Source organism: Hemitrygon akajei, chromosome 9 (genome assembly GCF_048418815.1).
Source record: "Hemitrygon akajei chromosome 9, sHemAka1.3, whole genome shotgun sequence".
Lineage (NCBI taxonomy): Eukaryota > Metazoa > Chordata > Chondrichthyes > Myliobatiformes > Dasyatidae > Hemitrygon > Hemitrygon akajei.
Genome location: NC_133132.1, coordinates 166,237,480 through 166,255,105, shown reverse-complemented (window position 1 = coordinate 166,255,105; position 17,626 = coordinate 166,237,480). Strand labels below are relative to the sequence as shown.

At 42.7% G+C, this 17,626-nt stretch overlaps 1 protein-coding gene, 1 long non-coding RNA gene and 1 pseudogene across 2 annotated transcripts in view; 2 read left to right on the top strand and 1 right to left on the bottom strand.

Annotated features, from left to right (window-relative positions):
* Positions 1-17,626, bottom strand: part of nt5dc1 (5'-nucleotidase domain containing 1) — a 611,704-nt gene that overhangs the window by 246,663 nt on the left and 347,415 nt on the right. The gene's annotated exons all lie outside the window — the stretch shown is intronic.
* On the top strand, positions 5,404-17,039 carry LOC140732846 (uncharacterized). Its single transcript, XR_012100162.1, has 3 exons — positions 5,404-5,555; positions 14,393-14,438; positions 16,926-17,039. It is a non-coding gene; the product is annotated as an uncharacterized lncRNA (long non-coding RNA).
* Positions 8,009-8,137, top strand: LOC140733823 (U2 spliceosomal RNA; annotated as a pseudogene).

Genomic DNA, 17,626 nt, shown 5'->3' with positions numbered 1-17,626 from the left:
TGTATAACTATGGGAGAAATCAGAGGCCGGTCCAAGTTACAAACAGAGGTCAGAAAGCAGGAAGCACTAAAGAATCTGAAGTCAATGTCTGAAGTTCTGTGGCAATACTAAACCATTTTATAGATGGCATAGAGTGACCACAAACCAGTGTCGGGACTTGGAGACAGTTGTGGAGAGGCAATGGATTCATTAGCCATCAAAGGAGCTGTGGGTGGATGGTTTACGCGGAGTGAGAACATGAGAAGAATTTAGCTCGCTGATCTTCACGTCCCCAATTCCTGATACCTGCTACCATCTGATGCTAGATTAGCCTTTCAGAAAACAAACTAAAATACCAGATTACATCAGTTATGTTTTAAATTACTGAGACAATTCCTAAATACAAGATGCTGGAAATCTAGAGCAACACACATGAAATGCTGGAGGAACTCAGCAAGTCAGGCAGCATCTATGGAGAGAGAGAGAGAGGGAGAGGGAGAGGGAGAGGGAGAGGGAGAGGGAGAGAGAGAGAGAGAGAGAGAGAGAGAGAGAGAGAGAGAGAGAGAGAGAGAGTGAGAGAGAGAGAGAGAGAGAGAGAAATCTATTTATTTATTTATTGTGATACAGCACGAAGTAGGCCCTTCTGGCCCTTCGAGTTATGCTACCCAGAAATCCCGATTTAATTCTAACCTAATGGCGAGACAATTTACAACCTATGAACCAGTACGTCTTTGGACCATGGAAGGAAACCAGAGCACCCGGAGGAAACCCATGCAGTCACAGACAGAACATACAAACTGCTTACAGACAGCACTGGGAATTGAAGCCAATTCACCTGTACCGTAAAGAGTTTTGCAAACTACCTCACTACCGTGGCACTCAAAAAGGATGGGAAACCCTGATTTGGGGTACAGTGTGGAACAGACCCCTTAGGACCAGCAACTCAAGCCTAGCCACAGGACAATTTACAACGGCCAATGAAATTACCAACTGGTACACCTTTGGACTGTGGGAGGAAACCCATGTGGTTCACGGGCAGAACATTCAAACTCTTTACAGACAGCTCCAAACAACAGAATGCCCTGAGCTGTAATAGCATTGCGCGAACCAATGGATTATAACAGTCGATGTTTTGGTCCAAGACGTTTGCCTGATATAATTCTTTCTGTGTGAGATCAATTCCTTTCACTTTGGGCCCCACAAACATTGCTGCCTCTTGAATCAATAAATAAAGTCCACTCTTGTGCCTTCAGAATTATTGCCTTGTAAAATGTAATTCTCCAAACAGGCCCCTGAGTGATTCAGATTCACTGTGGAGAGCAGAACAAAGAGGATACATTTTGTAGACGTGGTAGTACATATATTTATTAATATCTGTTGGTTGTCCATCGTATCCAACCATGACAGGAAAATTGTGCGGGAGAGGTTTTCAGAATGATTGCCTTATAAAATGCAATTCTCCGAACAGGCCTCCTCCACATTGGTGAGACCTATCATAAATTATCGAGCTCCTCTTCTCCATCTGCCACCAGCGGAACTTTTCAGTGGCCAAGCATTTCAATTCTCATTCTTATTTCAACATGTCGGTCCATGGCCTCCTCTTGGACCAAGATGAGGGGACACCCTCAGGGTGGAGGAGTAACACCTTATATTCTGTCTGGGTAGCCTCAAACCTCCTTTCAGTAAAAAGATATTCCATCCAAGTTAAATGGTTTGATACTCAGACTGAATTTTTGATAAGCAATGTAGCATACAAGGGAAGCACAAATTCAGAAAATTAACCATTCATCTACACTTAGTTCAATGAAAGTTAATTTAAGGTAAATATGCTCTAAAAATTAGTAATCCTCTGTTCACCGTTGACTAGAATCCAAATCAAATGGCACTAAAATTATTTAAGCCTATCTCTTAAAAGTAGGCCTTAATTTATGTGTTGGCACCCAGTATTATCACAGTGGAAATCTGGCTGCAATTTCTATAGCTTTCAAGTATATTACATTTGCTGGATTTCACAGCAATCCCACAAGACCCATTCCTCCAATGACGCCTCTGTAATCTATTTTCCACATGTCCATCAAATCCCACACCAACCCAACTCCTCAAAACATCTGAAGCCGTGCAGATTTGGAGCAATCTACAAAAGCCATGTAACCTACCAACCAGCATGGTTTTGGGATCTGGGAGGAACCCAGAACATACAGAGAGAACCCACACAGTAGTACGTAGAATGTGAAAACTACATGCGGGCAGAACCAGAACCAGAAACAGTAGCATATGCCATGAAATTTGTTGTTTTGTGTCAGCAATACATAATAGAAAAACTATAAATTACAACAAGAAATATATAATGCCTAAAAAAAGTATTCACACCCCCTTGGAAGTGTTCATGTTTTATTGTTTAACAACATTGAATTATTGTGGACTTAATTTGGCTTTTTTGACACTTAGCAACAAAAGAACTCTTTTACCTCCTTTATGAAAATAGATCTCTGCAAAGTGATTTAAATTAATTATAAATATAAAACACCAAATAGTTGATTGCATAAGCATTCACTCCCACCAAATCACCTCTGGTGCAGCCAAAGGGGTTTAGAAGTCACATAATTAATTAAATGGAGATCTGTTTTTCAAGACCTGTGTGCAATCAAGGTGTTTCAATTGATTGTAGTAAAAGTACACCTGTATCTGGAAGGTCCAACTGCTGAAGAGTCTATTACCTGGCAAAAACTACACCATGAAGACAAAGGAACACTCCAAGCAACTCCACGAAAAGATTATTGAAAAGCACAAGTCAGAAAATGGATACAAGAACATTTCCGAGTCAGTGAATATCCATTGGATTAAAGTTAAGTCAATCATCAAGAAATGGGAAGAATATGGCTTAGATGTAAATCCTGCCTACAGCAGGTCATCCCCAAAAACTCAGTGACGGTGCAAGAAGGGGACTAGTTAGGGAAGCAACCGAAAGATCTCTGACAACTCTGGAGGAGTAACAAGCTTCAGTGGCTGAAATAGGAGAAACTGCGCAAACAAAAACTGTTGCCCAGGTGTTTCACGAGTCACAGCTTTATGGGAGAGTGGCAAAGAGAAAGCCACTGTTGAAAAAAAAACTCCCATGAAATCTAGGCTAGAGCTTGCCAGAAGGAACGTTTGCCAGACTCTGAAGTCAGCTAGAAGAAGGTTCTATGGTCTGATGAAACCAAAGCTTTTGATCATTAGAATAAACGCTATGTTTGGCTTACGCCAAACACTACACTTCATCAAAAACACACCATCCCTACAGCATAGTGTATCCATCGTGCTGTGGGGATGCTTCAGTGCAGCCAGCCCGGGAAGGCTTGTTAAGGTAGAGGACAAAATGAATGCAGCAAAATACAGGGAAATCCTAGAGGAAAACCTGATGCTGTCTGCAATAGAACTGTGACTTGGGAGAAGATCTGTTTTCCAGCAAGACAATCACACCAGCATAAAGCCAAAGTCTCACGGGAATGGCTTAAAAACAAACAAGGTTAATGTCCTGGAGTGGCCAAATCAGATTCCAGAATTCCAGACCTCAATCCAATTGGCAATTTGTGGCTGGACTTGAAAAGGGCTGTTCACTCGCAATTCCTATGCAATCTGACAGAACTTGAGCAGTTTTGTAAAGAAGAATGGGGAGGAGTTGCAGTGATGTGCAAAGCTGATAGACAGCGATCCACACAGATTCAAGGCTGTAAATGCTCCTGAAGTTGGAGGAGAAGAAGATGTTCCTAAGACGTTGAGTGTCTTTAGGTTCCTGTACCTCCTCTTTGACGGTGGCAATGCGACGAGGACATGTGCTGGGTGTTGGAGGTCCTTTATGATTGATGCCGCCATTTCGAGGCATTGCCTTTTGAAGGTGTCCTGGATGTTAGTGCCCATGATGCACCAGGCTGAGCTGGGAACTTGCAGGCAGTTACCCAAGACCAGGACCAGGATTAAATGCAAGGTGTTATGAAGCAGTGACTTGTGTGAGTTGCTATGCCATTTTCAGCAGACTTTGGCAGTTACACAATCATTTATGAGGGACAAAAATGGACTAAAGATAGCAAATATGAATTGCCTCATAAAGATACTGTAAACAGTCCATAGTCTCCTTTACTGCCAAGATGAGGCCATTCTCAGGCTGGAGGAGCAACGCCTCATATTTGGTCTGGGTAGACTCCAACAAGATCGCATGAACATTGATTTAACTTTCTGTCATCCACCCCCCCCCCCCCCAACAACCCACTTTCCCTCTTCTTCTATTCCCCATGCTTTTGGCCCGAAACATCAACTGTACTTTTATCCATAGATGCTGTCTGACCTGCTGAGTTCCTCCAGCATTTTGTGTGTGTTGCTCGGATTTCCAGCATCTGCAGATTTTCTTTTGTTTCTGGCTCCCCTCTTACCTCTTCTCTTCTCGTCACCTCGCCCAGTAGCTCTCCTCCTTCCCCCTCTCCCAGGGTTCTCGCTCCTCTCCTATCAGATTCCTACTTTTTTTCAGCCCTTGCTCTTTCCACCTATCACCTCCCAGCTTCTTTCTTCATATCCTTCTCCCACCCACCTGGCTTCACCCATCACCGTCTAGCTCCTATTCCTATCCCTTCTCCCCCATTCTCTTCCTGGCTTCTTCTCCCTTTCATTCCATTCCTCACAAAGGGTCATCACCCAGAACATCAACTGTTTATTCATTTCCATAGATGCTGCCTGACCTGCTGAGTTCCTCTAGCATTCTGTGTCTGTTACTTTGGAAATATACTTTTAGTCGTACACTGTTGTTTTGTGAAATCCTGGGAACGTCCCATGACCTTTGCCATGCAGACTGCACTGGTTCAGGAAGATGACACCACCTCCTCAAGAGCAATTAGTGATGGACAATAAATCCTGGTCTTGCGAGCATCACCCACATCCCATTAAATAAGAAACTGTGAATTTAACTTGGATCAGAATCACTGTATTCAGACCACCGGAAAGGCCTCCTCCACATTATTACTCATGTCCTGATGCAATGGAATGTGTGCCCAGGTTGGAAATGTTTAAACAAGCATTTTGACTGACAATAAGAAATGGAAGTTTATTGCTTAACTATGAAACTCCATGTTAAACCAACCATTAAACAAGTAAATTGCATACATAAACCAAGAAAACTAGGAAGAGATAAAAAAAACAGCTTCAAAAAATTAGCAATCAGAGATTTCTAACTTATATAAGTTCTGATTTGTAACTTGAGCAGTCAACATCTAGGACTTTGCTTTACTGGTATGGAAGTTAAAGCTTTATTGATCTACCTAAATAATTTAATTAATTTGTCGCTTTACTTAATAGTTTATTCACTTATCTACTTATTTATTCTTTTCCATTCATCTTTATATATATATATATATTTATTTATCTATTTCTTTCTTTTAAAAATACAGCGTGGAACAGGCCCTTCTAGCCCAACGAGCTGCACCATCCAATAACCTACTGATTTAACAGTGACCTAATGACAGGACAACATAATAAACTATTGGCTGGTATATCTTTGTACTGTGAGTGGAAACCAGTGGACCTGGAGGAAACCCACGATGTCTCAGGTAAAATTTGCAAACTCCTTACAGACGGCGATTGACTCCAAACTCCAAACTCAGGAACACTCGAAAATGTAACTGAGTCACGCTAACTGGAAGCTTGGAATTAGTCATCATATGCGGTCACCCTCAGAGTTTTGTTTAATTGTCATTCAGGATTGTAGTAGACCAACCAGACTCTGCCCTTGCAGAATTGCTTCAGTGATCCAATTCACCCGTTCCCTCTCCAAACCCACTAAACAGAGACTCCACCCTTATTCATCTAATTTCTTTTCAATGATGATTGTATTCACCCCCGCCAAATAACATTTTAACTCCTCAACATCTTCAATATTCCAGCCATTTCCCAAATTCTAGCTACCACAGAATAGAGAATAAAGAGCATGTTTTGTGCCGAGGCCCTTCATCAGGACTGGAAAGGAAGAGGGAAAACTCCAGAATAAGGTGTGGGAGGGGAAGAGGAGAAGTTGGAAGGCAATAGGGAAAACCAGCAAAGGGGGAGGAGATTGGGTGGGGGATGGGGAGAATGAAGTGAGAATCTGGGAGGTGATCTGTAGAAAAGGTAAAGATTTGAAGATAAGGAAATCTGGCAGAAGGGGAGAGTGGATCATGGGAGAAATCCCTTTCCAGTTCTGATGAAGGATCTTGGCCCAAATTATTGACTGCCTGACCTACTGAATTCTTCCAGCACTGTATTTTGAATATGTTGCTCTGGATTTCCAACACCTGCAGAATCTCTTGTGTTTATGGTTAGGCTACTCTTTATGCTTTTGTTCAATGGATACACATTCACTCTCAGTTAATATCCTCTCCAGATCTGCCTAATGATCAGGAATAAACTTGGAACATTTGGGAAAGGCATTATAGCATAATTGCTTAAAGAGTAATTGTCTTCATATTTTTTATTACTCGGATTCCTTTCCACATACAGTACTGTGCAAAAGTCTTAGATACATCTATATAGCTAGGAAGCTTAACATTTTTGTACAGTACTGTCGTAATTTTTTGTATTGCATTGTAATGCTTCTGCAAAAACAAAAACAAATTTCATGACATACAGTGGTATGCAAAAGTTTGGGCACCCCGGTCAAATTTTCTGTTACTGTGAATAGCTCAGCGAGTAAAAGATGATCTGATTTCCAAAAGGCATAAAGTTAAAGATGACACATTTCTTTAATATTTTAAGCAAGATTACTTTTTTATTTCCAACTTTTACAGTTTCAAAATAACAATAAAGGAAAACGGCCCCAAAGTAAAAGTTTGGGCACCCTGCATGGTTGGTACTTAGTAACACCCCCTTTGACAAGTATCTCAGCTTGTAAACGCTTTTTGTAGCTAACTAAGAGTCTTCCAATTCTTGTTTGGGGGATTTTCATCCATTCTTCCTTGCAAAAGGCTTCTAGTTCTGTGAGATTCTTGGGCTGTCTTGCATGCACTGCTCTTTTGAGGTCTATCCACAGAATCTCAATGATGTTTAGGTCGGGGGACTGTGAGGGCCATGGCAAAACCTTCAGCTTGCACCTCTTGAGGTAGTCCATTGTGGATTCTCAGGTGTGCTTACAATCGTTGTCCTGTTGTAGAAGCCAACCTCTTTCCATCTTCAGCTTTTTTACAGCCAGTGTGATGTTTGCTTCCAGAATTTGCTGGTATTTAATTGAATTCATTCTTCCTTCTACCCGCGAAATGTTCCCCGTGCCACTGGCTGCAACACAAGCCCAAAGCATGATCGATCCACCCCCGTGCTTAACAGTTGGAGAGGTGTTCTTTTCATGAAATTTTGCACCTTTTTTTCTCCAAACATACCTTTGCCCATTGCGGCCAAAAAGTTCTATTTTAACTTCATCAGTTAAAATCTAAACAAGCCTGATGCATTTTGGAAACAAGTTCTGTGGACTGAGTAAAATGCAATATATAATAATAGAGAGAAAAAAACTGAATTACAGTAAGTATATATAAAAATAATTAAATAAAATACAAAAATAGTGAGGTAGTTTTCATGGGTTCAGTGTCCATTCAGAAAACAGAAATGACGTCCAATCAGATATAAAAATCAAACATTCCGAGGACACATCACAATCAAGAGCGCACCAATGATATTTTTCATTTTATTTTATTTACTTACAGAGATACAGTGCGGAAAAGGCACTTCTGGGTCTTTAAGCCGCAGCGCCCAGCAATCCTCCAATTTAATCCTAGCTGAATCATGGGACAATTTACAATAACTAATTAACATTCCAAGTGGTACGTCTTTGGACTGTGGAAGGAATCTAGAGCACATGGTTGAAAACCACATGGTCGTGGGGAGAATGTACAAGCTCCTTACAGGCAACGGCGGGAATTGAACGCAAGTCACATGCACTGTAAGGTGTTGTGTTAACCACGACACTATCATGTCTCCCAATGTCTCCTAACTGTTCAGGAAGACTTATAGTATGAGCACACTGATGATGTCTCCTCACATCGCTTCTCGGCCTTTTGGCTAAGATCAAGTGTAGTATCTGTTCTTATCAGATCGGAAGGCAGAGAAGGTTTTGCGCTGACGCAGGGGTGGATCCTAATGCTGATTGGCTCCCAATCTAACACCCCATACCAGCGACGACAACGACAGCGATGAACAGGATGGCTGAAGACAACAGCGCATCGGCCCGAGGGCTGGGCATCAAGAACACTGTCTGGCTGACAGTGCGACGCCAGAGGGCAACGGATTCACGAGAGTGACCTTCATCCAGAAGGTCCTGATGGACTGCTGTGGATTTATGATTGACGACATCTACTGTGTCCAGGACTTTGCTGGGTTCTTCGACGTCACCTTCCGATGACCCTCAGGGTGGCAGAAGTTGCTCCAGCTATTCCAGGAGAAGGGGAGAGAGGCGCCGCTGTCGCTGCTGCAAGCACAGCCCCTCTTCGCTGCCGCCCAGCAGGAACGGACTGCCACTGTGCACATGTTCAACCCGTACTTGCCGGTGGCCAACGTCCTTACATTCCTCGCTCGGTATGTGGAGAGTGTAGGAGCTTGCCTGGATGTGAAGGACAGCCTGGGATGCTGGACAAGCAAACGGCAGGTGAAGGTGAAACTGGGGGTCGACTCCAACGGCTGCGTCATCCACCCACCCTCGGTCTTCGCCATCGGAGGGAACCGAGACTACCTGGTCTATGCCGGGCACCCTAGGCTGTGCTGCAACTGCGGCAAGGCGGGGCATGTCGCAGCCCAGTGCAGGGCTAAAATCTGCAAGAACTGTAAGGTGGAGGGCCACCTCACCAAGGACTGCACGCAGGCCAAGTCCTGCAATCTCTGTGGAAGCACCGACCACCTGTACAGGGCCTGTCCGAAACGTGCCGGCACCTATGCACAGGCGACCAGGGGAGGTGCTGACACGGGAAGGGCCCTGGCAGGATCGGATGTACCCGCTACCCCTGCAGAGGCGGCGCCCGAAGCAACGGAAGACGCCAGCAGAGGAGAAGACGCAGCCACCCCGAGGAGCCCCACCCCCTCGCAGACCCTCCAGGACCCGCCACAGGAAAAGGAGGAGGAGTCCATGGAGGAGGGGAAGGAAGGCTGGAGTGTTGTGGGCAAAAGAAAGGAGGCCCAAAAAGCTCCGGCCAAACGACAGAGGGCAGAAAGAAAGGAGGGCGTGAAGAGAAGGGCAGGGGACCAAGCAGCCCCCAGCAACCTGCCCACTTCAGATGAGGAAGGGGTTGGGGGAGGCCAGCAGCAGTCCCAGAAGACGAAGCGGCGGACAGAGCCAGCGGAGAGGAGGAGTGAGAGTGAGGAAAGCCTGCTGGCCGCCCCCCAAGCACAAGCAAAGGAGGCGGAGACAACCAGGGACCCCCAGCTCCGGGAACCCGGGAGCGGAGCCACGTATGGCGCCTCACAGCCTGAAGAGGCAGCAGACCTGGGAGACACCAAGCCCCCAGGCACAGAACAGGAACTGCCACACCCAGGGGAGGATAACCTGCAGTTCCTGAGCCCACAGAAGGTGAAGGACTTCACAGAGGCCGTGGGCATGAAGGCTCAGGACTGCGAAGGTAAGGACAGTGTGCTTCTGAAATAAAGAACTTTAATGGCGGACATCTCACTGGCATCTGTTAATGTGCGCAGTCTGAAGAGTACCGGGCGATGTGTCAGCACGCTCCAGTACTTGGACTCGGTAAAGGCCGGCGTGACCTTCCTCCAGGTGTGTGGACTGCCACACCTCCACAACTACCGGAGGTGGTCACGTTGGTGGACCCGGGGCTTGTCGGTGTGGTTGGGGGGCAACAATTGTCGCACTTCCGGCCTGGGGATTCTGCTACGGGGAGGCAACTTCTCAATCACCCAAGCCAAAGAGGTGGTTGCCGGGCGCCTCCTGGTAGCAGACGTCAAATACCGGGGCACTCTGCTCCGGCTGATCAACGTGTACGCCTCCCCCGTGCGGAGCGAGCGGCTCCCACCGCTGCTGGTGACGTCCTGGGGACGTTTTGTACTGTTTTGTACTCTGGATCTATTTGACACATTGCAACTTTTTCTTGCCTGAATTTAATTTGTTAATACACTTTTTTTTGTATATTCTGTCCTCTCTTGACACAAAGCAATTACAAACAACATCCACTGTACTTTTTGAGTTTTGTGTTTAGCTTTGATCTGACCAAAGTGGTCTCTCTACTAGGAAAAGAACCCTCCCTCAGAAGTTTGTGGTTGAATTTGGGGCTTTAAACCAAACAATCATCATAGTTCATATGGCTAACTGAAGAATACATTTGAACTTGCGCTGTGACCATTATGCATTCTATTTTTCAATTCAAATGAAAGGGATACATTAATGTCATAAAATCAAGGAGAAAACAGAAGCAAACCCAGACACTGTAGTTTTGATTTCACCACATGGGAAATAAGCTGACAAAGCAGAGAGCTCCTTGCCCATAGTGAACTCTTCTCATTTCAATGAAATATCAACAGAGCATAGAACATAGAAACATTGAAAACCTACAGCACAATACAGGCCCTTCGACCCACAATGATGTGTCGAACATGAACTTACTTTAGAAATTACCTTGTGTTACCCATAGTCCTCCATTTTTCTAACCTCCATGTACCTATCCAGAAGCCTCTTAAAAAACCCTATCATATCCACCTCCACCACCATGTCCAGCAGCCCATTCCACGTACTTATCACTCTTCGCATAAAAAAAACTTACCCCTGACATCTCCTCTGTACCTACCTCCAAGCACCTTAAAACTGTGTCCTCTCATGTCAGCCATTTCAGCCCTGGGGAAAAGCCTTTGACTATCCACACACTCAATGCCTCTCATCATCTTATATACCGTAGATTCCGGACTACAGAGCGCACCTGATTAAAAGCCGCTGGCTCTAATTTTAGAAAGAAAATCAATTTTTTACTTGTACAGGCCGCACCGGATTTTCGGCCGCAGCTGTCCCACGTTGTAATATGAGATATTTACACAGAAAGATATTACACGTGAGGATTTTTTAACTTTTAATTAAATCCATATGGTAACAAAAACAAATACATATTGCAAATGCTTTTTTTCGAACCGTGCCCGTAACGCGGCTACTTTTAAATATACGTTGCGTATACTTCTTTACTGAACAACATTCCAATATCTCCTAACGACTGGTAAAAAATATATATACTGCAGCCTACCAGGAAAAGTTATTGATCGCCTTTAACTTAAAAGCAGCGTTTTCGCTCCGCCGCTCCCCCCCCCGCCGTCCCGTTTATCGCAAACGGCATTTAAAAGCAGCGTTCACTCAGATCTAATGCCGCTCCGCCGCTCGCCCCCCGCCGTCCCGTTTATCGCAAACGGCATTTTTCCCACAAGACGCGGCGAAACCGGGTGTGACGTCATAGCATCCCGCGATGTAGTACAGAAAACAAATATAGTTAAAACTCTTCTAACTTTAACTAGAAAATGAATTACTAAGCGAAAATATTATAAACTAAATAACTGCCATAAAGGCAGCACAATGCTTTTCTTCGAGTGTTTTCCATGTTGATGAGGGTGAGTACAAATGACTGATTTACAATAATTTAATTGTGAAAGTGCGCTTGATTTATCGTACAATTTCATTGGACCTCTGTGAACTACTCATCAATTTTATTGGTCTACTGTTATGAGGCAAAATGTTTTCGGCGGCATGAAAAAAAATCATGTATTAGCCGCTCCGTATTAAAGGCCGCAAAGTTCAAAGCTGTTCAAAATGTGGGAAAAAAGTAGCGGCTTAAAATCCGGAATCTACGGTACCTCTATCAGGTCACCTCTCATCCTACGTCGCTTCAAGGAGAAAAGGCCAAGTTCACTCAACCTACTCTCATAAGGCATACTCCCCAATCCAGGCAACATCTTTGTAAATCTCCTCTGCACCCTTTCTATAGTTTCCACATCCTTCCTGCAGTAACGTGACCAGAACTGAGCACAGTACTCCAAGTGGGGTCTGACCAGGGTCCTATATAGCTGTAACATTAAAGCCAATGTAGATTTAGGGCTGGAAGAGCAAATACTGACATGATTTTTACTTTGAGGCAACTCCAGGAGGAAGAGGTAGAACAGCAGCAACCATTGTGCATTGTTTTTGTTGATTTCTCACGAGCATTTGATAGGGTGGATAGAGAAACACTCTATGAAGTGCTCAAAACTTAGGCTGTCCAGATAGGCTGGTTACGATGATCAAGTTGTTTCATGAGAACATGTCTGGCAAAGTATCTATCGGAGGAGACATCAGCGAAGCCTTCATCATCAACCACGGGGTAAAACAGGGATGCGTTCTTGCTCCAACCTTGTTCACACTGTATCTTGCTGCAGTTTTGGAAATAATGGACCATAATTTGGACAAAGGTGTGTACATCAGGACTCACTCGATGGAAAATTGTTCAACCTGTCAAGACTCAAAGCCTCAACTGAATCAAGAGAGATATGTGTCAGAGAGCTTCTGTATGCAGACGACTCAACCTGGTTGCTACTGATATTAATGTGATTCAAGAATTGTAGACTGCTTCTCGTTTGCTGCCACTCTTTTCGGCCTAAGAATCAATGTCTCCAAAACCGAACTTATGTACCAGCCTCCTCCTCTGTGTAGTCCCAGTGAGACCCAATAGCCTTTCTGGCCATAAAAACTTAATTTCACAATTGTGGAGTCTCGCTTCTTCAGTGTCTTTTGTTAATAAAAATGAATATTTTATTTGTCTTTATCTCTTTTCTAAATACCATTTACCTTTCTATCTCTCTATATAGCCAGCTGAACATGGATCATATTTAATACACTCAATGGCCACCTTATTAGGCACACCTGTACAGTGGCTCATTAATGCAAACCATCTTATCAGCCAATCACGTAACAGCAACTCAATGCAAAAAAGCATGCAGACATGGTCAAGAGGTTCTGTTGTTCTTCAGACTAAGACCAAACATCAGAATGGGGAAGAAATGTGATCTAAGTGACTTTGATCATGGACTGATTATTGGTAACAGTAACTCAGAAACACTTCAAACATACATGGATGGGCTATAGCAGAAGACGACACACTGGGTTCCACAGCTGTACCTAATAAAGTGGCTAGTGATTATATATATTTCCTGATTTCGATACACTAAGCTTTGGTGAACATTTTTTGGTCCACTTTATTGAACAATCTTGTAGATCCCTTCCCAGCTCTCACAGGTGTCCTCCAGAACCCACCTTGTTAATTTGGACATGCCCAGAGCAAAAGCATCATGCATGATGTTGCTGAATAGCAGAGCAGGCACTAGGACCAAGTGGCCTACTCCAACTTTATTCCTCTTCTTGTGTCCCCAGTGTAAGCAGCCAACTGGGTAATCAGTCTGCTGATGATTAGACGATTGTCTCTGGAGCCGACTCCACTGGAATATACAGTGGACAAGGTATCATGAATGGGGAACGAGGCTGGGTGTAGGATATTCCCCCAGGAAATATTTTATTTATTTGTTTTTGTTTATTGTGAAGCAGTCACAGGAAGAACGTACAAGCTCCTTACAGGCAGCAGCGGGAATTGAACCCAGGTAGCCTGTACTGTAAAGCATTGTGCTAACCGCTATGCTACCGTACTGCCCCTAGTAAAAATGATCAGTCTTTACTGAAGGAATCTTATCATCAAAGGAGGGTCGAATCCAGGCTACAAGGTAAGCGCGCCGTTATTACAACTTGGGTGTCCTCTGTAAGGAGTCTGGGTTTTCTTCCAGTGGAATGTGTGGGTTTCCCCCGGGTGCCCAGCTTTCTTCCCATAGTCCAAAGACATACTGGGGAGGTTACCTGGTTGTTGTAAATTGTCCTGTGATTATTGATATCGTTCCTGTAGATAGGTGACCAGAACTACACAAAATACTCCAAATTTGGCCTCTCCAATGTCTAGTACAACTTCAACATAATATCCTGACTCCTGTACTCAACATTCTGATATATAAAGGGCTTTACAAGCCTATATAACATAGATGCAATTTTCAAGGAATTATTGATCTGTATTCCTAGATCCCTTTGTTTTACTGCACTCCTTAGTACCCTACCACTCACTGTGTAAGTCTTACCCTGGTGTGTCCTGCCAAATTGTGACACCTCACACTTGTCTGCATTAAATTCCATCTGCCATTTTCAGCATATTTTCCCAGTTGGCCCAGATCATGAGTCAGATGGATGATTAATTTCCCATATGGCTCTTCTGCTCAGTCAATGAGAAGACTTGTCGAGATTATAACAAGAAAAGTGAGAAATTCTAAACAGATTAATAATTAATTTTATTTTACAGATACCATCTGAGATATTCCAAGATATTCTATTTTCATTGCAGGTTTCTTAGTATAATTTTTGCATTAATTCCTTTTCCCACTATAGCGGCCAAACCAAAACAATTGCCACTGCCTGTGTTCCAAAGTCGAAGGTATGTATTCAATCCTTTATTAACAATTAGCAAACATACAATCTTGAAGTGATGAAACTTAAGTGTACCCAAGTGTAATCTAAGCATAATTGAGCGTTATTGAGTGGTCAGCAAAAAATATTACATCTGCCAGTCCCCAGCTACCTACAAATTGCAACTAACAAAGCATGAAGACATAACTTATCCCCTTGGCTTTTACCACACCCACAATCATGTGACTAGTTACTTGTTAATTAGCAGTGTCATGGTGTTTAAGGATTTGATCAGTCCATCGTGGAAAAGGGCATCACCATGCATTGGACACAACTGACAAAATAAAATCTGAAAGCAGGGGTAACAACATGGACAGAGGTCAATTAGTGCAGCACCCCTTTGTTTATTCTATTTGGTAAGTCCTTGGTGTTGTTTTGCAATTAATCAACATGGCAGTACAGCAGTTTGCACAAGGCTTTACAGTGCCAGTGATCACTGATCAATCATTGGGGGTACAGTTCCTGTTGCTGTCTGCAAGAAGTTTGTACATTCTCGCTGTGAGCATGTCATTTTTTTATGGGTTCTCTGAGGACAGCACGATAGTGTAGTGTAGTGGTTAGCATAATATTTTACAGTATAGGTGATGTGGGTTCAATTCCTGCCACTGCCTGTTTCCCCATGACCTTGTAGGCTTCCTTTGGGTGCCTTGGTTTCCTCCCACAATCCAAAATCATACTAGTTAGAAGGCCAATTGGTCTTTCTAAATTGTCATGTGACTAGGTTAGGATTAACCCAGGAGATTGCTGGGCAGGGTGGCTCGAAGGGTGTATACCATGCTGTATCTCGAAACTCAAGTAATGCAAAAAGAGAGAAAAAAAAGTAAAGAGGTAGTGTTTATAGGTTCAATATCCCTTCAGAAATCTGATGCAGAGGGGAAGAAGCTGTTCCTGAATCATTGAGTGTGTGTTTTCAGGTTCCTGTACCTCCTCCCTGATGGCAGTAATGAGAAGAGGACATGTCCTGAGTGAGAGAGCTCTTTAATGATAGATGCCACCTCCTTGAGGCTTCGCTCCCTGAAGATATCCTGGATGATGAGGAGCTTACAGATATTATGTATTTGGAATCATAAATTGTGTGGAGAGTTGAGGCTTGATGATGAGCACCTGAAAAGTAATGTTGACGGTGATATGTAGTAGACTTGAAGCAGTGATTTCCTCAAGAAATCCTGGTCTTGTTAAAGGAGGGGTTAGGAGTTTTTGTAATTATCTCCAGATTAGTTGCACAAACCAGACTTCGCCATGCCCTTCTGCTTCAATGGCATTGTGGTTTTACAATTGTTTTTGTATAATCCAGTGGGAATGGGTGTGTTGGGAATCCTTTTTTAAAACAGTTTTTTTAAAAAACAATATTTTCCAGAATTAAACACAAATTTAACACCAGCCAACTATATTTGAAGGCTTAGTTCCTGCCTTAAAATCCCTTCAGAAAATCCAAATGTTGCTATAAGGTTCCCACCTATGCAAAGTTCAAATATATTTATCATCAAAGAATGTATACAACCTTGAGATTCATCTTCTTGCAGACAGCAACAAAACAAAGAAACGCCATAAAAGCCGTTTAAAGAAAACACCCACACAAGAAAAACATCAGACACGCAAAAAAGAGGAACAAATCACGCAAGCAGCAAAGAGTGAATAAATAACACTCAAAATGTTAAATATGAAACTCTATACTGGACACGTAAGAAAAATCTTCAAATTAAATGATACTTGTATAGAAGTTGTCTATGTTATTCTGCAAGATCAGTCGTGATATAGAACATAGAACATAGAACAATGTTGAGCTGACCCTTTAACCTAATCAGAATCAGAATCAGAATCATGTTTAATATCACCAGCATATGTTGTGAAATTTGTTATTTTTTTCTCAGCTCAAGCTGGTAAAGCCTGAGGAACCGGCAATTGCTTGGAACCTTCGGATTATTTTAGTGGAGTTTAGTATTGTGGCTTTTGGGAGAATTACATAAATATTGCCGTGTAGGTCTAATTATTTAATGCTATTGTGTAGTGACTTTGGGATGATACTAGCTGTAGATATTACTATTGGGACAATGTATTCCATAGTCTTGCAATTTCCTCTTTTAATTCAGCGTATTTGTGGTTTTTTTCACTTACTGATTTCTGAATGTTGTGAGAGTCTTGGAATGGCTATATCTATAAAGTTTTTCATCCTATATTTATTATTATTATTTTTATTTGCACAGTTTATCTTCTTTTGCACATCAGTTGTTTGGTCAGTCTTTTTGTGTAGTTTGTCATTAATTCTATTGTATTTCTTTGCACAACTGTGAATGTCTACAAAAAGTGAATCTCAGAGTAGTTTATGGTGACATATGTATTTTGATAATAAATTTACTGTTTTTTTGAACTTCGAATTGGTTGTTCATTTAAGTAAAGTCTCTGCTATAACAAAGTGTTTCTTTATTATATGTCATTGTTTGGTATTGTCATATAGAAATCGGGCAAATATATTTGTGATGCAGCTGACTTGAATGCTGAAATGACCTGAAGGAACAAAATGGATTCCAAAGATTGCCTGCCTCTGAAAAATCAGACAGTGATGTTAACCCAGCAATAATATGTCACTGTAATATATCAAAAGTCTATTGATAGATAAGGAGACTTATGTACACTGACTGGTAACTTTATTGGGTACATCCTGAACCTAATAAAGCGGCTACTGAGTGTATTTTTGTGGTTTTCCGCTGCTGTAGCCTGACCAATTCAAGTTTTGACATGTTGTGCATTCATGCTTTTCTGTATACCATTGTTATAATGCGTAGTTACTGTCACTTTCCTGTCAGCTTGAACCAGTCTGGTCATTCTCCTCTGAACTCTCTCATTAACAAAGTGTTTTCACCCACAAAACTGCGGCTCACTGGACATTTTCTGTTTTTTGCACCATTCTCTGTAAACTCTAGAGATGGTTATGTGTGAAAATCCCAGGAGATCAGCAGTTTCTGAGATAATCAACCAACCTGTCCGGCACCAACATTCATTCTGTGGTCAAAGTCATTTAGATCACAGTTCTTCCCCATCCTTATGTTTGGTCTGAGGAACAACTGAACCGCTTGACCATGTCTGCATGTTTTTATGCATTGAGTTGCTGCTACATGATTGGTTGATTAGATATTGGCATTAAGCAGCAGGTGTACT